Genomic DNA, 3,310 nt, shown 5'->3' with positions numbered 1-3,310 from the left:
TCTGCATGCAAATGAAGACATCATGTTCTCTTGCCAGAATATTACAATGTATTGAATAAACCCGGTGATGGAATCACCCTTTCTTCTTGTCTGGAATCAAAACTAAAAATATTGGTGCCCATCCTGTTCCACTTATGTCGCAAAGTAAGTAGGTGTATCCCCACCCCTGTCTTTATTAATCAGTAGGGAACCGGGGTCATAGCAGAACAACCAAATGAGTCAATGGAGAAGTGTTATGAAAAAAATCCTGTCTGTCAGCTGTTGACTGTCATCTATGCAGCCCAGAGGTAAATGCAGTGCTGAAAATCTCAAGTTGCTTGATCTGTACCTCTGTAATGTACATATTTCATTCACCTTTACAGGAGACTTCAGTTTAGAGTGAAGTTGTTTGTGGAAAAAACATAACCATCATAAAAGAGCTACCTTATTCCTTATGCTTCCACACTCCCATGTCAAATGCCAAGAGTGCTTTGACCATGGAGAGCTGGTTGGTTTGGTAAGGCATGCCTGGAAGTTGAGACTTGTGCCGAACTGTTTTCGTCCCATTTCCATCTTACCATTCCAGAAACTTTTTCTTTCCCCTGCACTTTTTCCTCACATTTTCTCTTTACTCCCACCTGCGACATCTGAAATCCCGTTGGATCTCACACCTGGGACAGACTTGTTAAATAAGCAGACAGGGCTGTTGCCACAAATTCTGGCAAACCAGATTTTTTTCCACTGAATCTTGCTCACAACAGAAATGATTTTTCCCTGCTTCCACTGGCATATCATCAGGTTCCCACACATCACTGTGGGATCTCCCTTCTCTTGTAGATCTCTACTGATAAAGCAAACCACACCAGGGACCTTATTTTTTTTTCTTCTGGTCTCACAGTTTCCCACTCACCCCCACATTGTCCTGATCAGCTTATTTGCAATATGTTTGAATATTTGTGTGCTTCCCCATACTGTGCTACCTAAAACAGACAAAGCAGGTGGATAAGCAGAGAGAAATGATACTCTGTCTATAACCATCCCTGCCCCTCCAACCTAGGATCACACCCTCTTGGCTGGGATGGAAAGAGCAGGAGACAAGATACCTAGGAAACCTTCACAGTCCTTACGACAAAGAAGACACTGCCTCTGGAAGTATCAGAGAGGGAAGAAGACTCCTACCCAACAGTGAGAAAGGAAATCTAAGCACCATCATGAGAGAGGTAGGGAACAGCCCCCCAATGTGCAACAATCTAGGGTTGGCTTAGAGCAGCGGTCCTCAACCTTTTTAGGCTTGAGGCACCCCTTAAACAAAACCAGCTCTTAGTTTTCACTCATCGTTTGACTGCAGAAAAAAAAAACAGAGCTATTTTTCTGTCGCAAAGAACTCAGAAGGACCCCAGCCGTTCAGAATGTTTTTAATACATTTGGCAGACAAGGTTCTTTGGGTAAATGTGATGTGTTTTATTTGACCAACTAAATACTTGGAAAAATTGTTCTTTGCACGCTTTCAGGCTCAAACACCCTTCTTCAGGCATAGGGAGAGTGTTGTTGTTTCTTGTTCTGCTGGATGGAATAGAAGCCAATATGCAGAATGCAGGTCTGTCCAACCACTGGGTTGGTCTAATAAAAGATATCACATTTACCCAAAGAATGTGGTCTGCCTATGTCCTTAGAGCAACACGGCTACAACCAAGACTCCCAAAACATGGAAGATATTTAATACTTTGGGGCGTTTATACGTGCTCTGGAGAGGGGGAGAGGTGACTTTTAATTAGAGCAGCTCTTGGAGTGTCATGGAGCATCACGTGCATCAGCATCCCCACGCTGAAAAATGGTGGCAGGGGTGCTTTAACTAAAGCTCGTTCGACAAGCTTTAGTTCAAGCACCCACACCACCCTTTTTCAGCGCAGGAATGCTGATAGATGTGACACTGGAGTGCAGTAATTATCATGCTCCAGGGGACTCTATTAATCTTGTGCACATGTATAGGCACCCCTGACTTTCTATTTGAAATCTCTGGATTTATTGTGTGAGTCATGTTTGCACACCTAACACTCCTGAAAGGGTCCCAAGGCAACCCTGGGTGCTGAGACACCATGGTTGAGAATCACTGGCTTAGAGCAAAAAGCACACGGCAACAAATATGATCAGGGGCCTGGGATACATGACTAACCAGCAGTGGTGGCTGTAGGGTTGCCAGGGCCCTGGGCAAGAGAGTCATTTGGGGCCCCTTAGAGGCTTAATTTTGATAACCTTTAAGCAAGTCAGACATTTGATGGAAAATTTGGGGCCCCTTGGAGATTTAATTTGATGAGCTATAAGCAAGTCAGACATTTGTTGCAAAATTTCAGGGCCCCCTAAAGTGTGGGGCCCCAGACGGTTGCTTGGTTTGCCTTCCCTTAAGGCTGCCACTGTAGCCAGGAAAGGCTGGAAGAACTGGCGTTATTTAGCTTGGAGAAGAGGAGGCTCGAGGGGAGAAGAGGAGGCTCCAGGTGGGGATTTGATAAGAGTCTTCAGCTGCCAAAGGGCTATTCCAGAGCCGGTGGGCTCTTCGGGACTGCAGCAGGGGGATATTCATGCTGCAGATTAGGAGGGACCTTTGGAGAGTGGTCAGGGGAGCTGTGGGATCTCCAAGGGGGCACTCCCAGGAGCAGGGGGCAGGGCCCTGGTGGGATGGATCAGGCAGGGTCTGGACGAGGTGCCCCGGTGAAGCCCCTTGCAGGAGGGGCAGGGGCTTGACCCCTTCTGCGACCCCCTGCCCAGCGGGTAGCACGTGCCTGGGACACAACTACAGCCACATGTCCCTTTCCCCTCGGCCCCGCCCCTTGCCTCTCTCGCCCAACCCCCTTCCAGTGGGCGGGCTTAGAGGCGCCGGATTGACAGCCCGGCTTCTCGAGGGGCGGGGCGCGGGGCCGCGCTCTATTCACTCGGGGGCGTTGCGAGCGCCAGCCAATGACAGTGAAGAGGCCGGCCGAGCTGACCAATGGGAGGGCGGAGTGGGCGGTAAGTGAGTTCCGGCCGCCTACCCCCCCACCCCGCCGGCCGGGGCCTGGTCACAGGCGAGCAGGGATCCCTCCGCACCGTGCTGCGCTCACCCGCACGGCGCCGTGTGCCTCCGCTCGCTCGCCGCCGACCGCGGGGGATTATTTGTCGCGGTTGTGGCGGCTCCTGCGCCCGACGGGGCCCGGCGGTACCGGCACCGGGACGACGAGGCTGGCGGCCAGCCGCCGCGGGGCATGGAGGGCGCCGGGCTGAGGCGGAGCGGAGGAGCCGCCCCGTGAGGGGAGGCCGCGCCGAAGCCCAACCGCCCCGGGGCCTACCCGCCGCTTCC

Source organism: Crocodylus porosus, unplaced genomic scaffold, assembly GCF_001723895.1.
Source record: "Crocodylus porosus isolate Cpor-Errol unplaced genomic scaffold, CroPor_comp1, whole genome shotgun sequence".
Lineage (NCBI taxonomy): Eukaryota > Metazoa > Chordata > Crocodylia > Crocodylidae > Crocodylus > Crocodylus porosus.
The sequence above is the reverse complement of the archived record's forward strand: the minus strand, read 5'-3'. Positions refer to the sequence as shown.